This window comes from Grammomys surdaster, unplaced genomic scaffold, assembly GCF_004785775.1.
Source record: "Grammomys surdaster isolate TR1022 unplaced genomic scaffold, NIH_TR_1.0 126113, whole genome shotgun sequence".
Taxonomy (NCBI): domain Eukaryota; kingdom Metazoa; phylum Chordata; class Mammalia; order Rodentia; family Muridae; genus Grammomys; species Grammomys surdaster.
Genome location: NW_021620921.1, coordinates 5,448,304 through 5,448,872, shown reverse-complemented (window position 1 = coordinate 5,448,872; position 569 = coordinate 5,448,304).

Sequence of the window (569 nt, the reverse complement as noted above, 5' to 3'; positions counted from 1 at the left end):
TTGTCTACAGTGTGAAATGCAGTGTCTTTGAACTGAAGGTTTTTTTTTTTTTTCAATGTACTGTAAAGTGTTTGGTTTCTGTGCTTTAATTGAAATGGAAATAGATGTACATTAAAATGCACAATAATAGATCTCTAAAAGTTTACTTTATACAGAGAAATTCAATTTTCTTTGAAAATTGTGAACATCATCAATGGCTTCTTCCTTAAGAAAAAAAAAAGCTTTATTGACTTTTAGACTTTGAGATCATTGTATTTCAAGCTTATTGATTCCCTGTGGATAGATGTTCAAGATGTCCAGCCTCCTCTAAGGTAGTTGTTCTTACTGATGTGTTTATAAAAAGATAAAGAGATAAGGGAATACATTCTGTGGTGGTGTGTGGTGAGGTGTGGGGGATGAGGATGTCTCAGCCGGCCCATGCTGACGCATCACTTCACCCTGAGGGACCAGCCACACACCAGTATAGTACAGAATAGAGTTTATTCAGGGCATGAAGAGGAGAGTTAAGAGGGTAGTAGAGGCAGAGAGAGAGAGAGAGAGAGAGAGAGAGAGAGAGAGAGAGAGAGAGA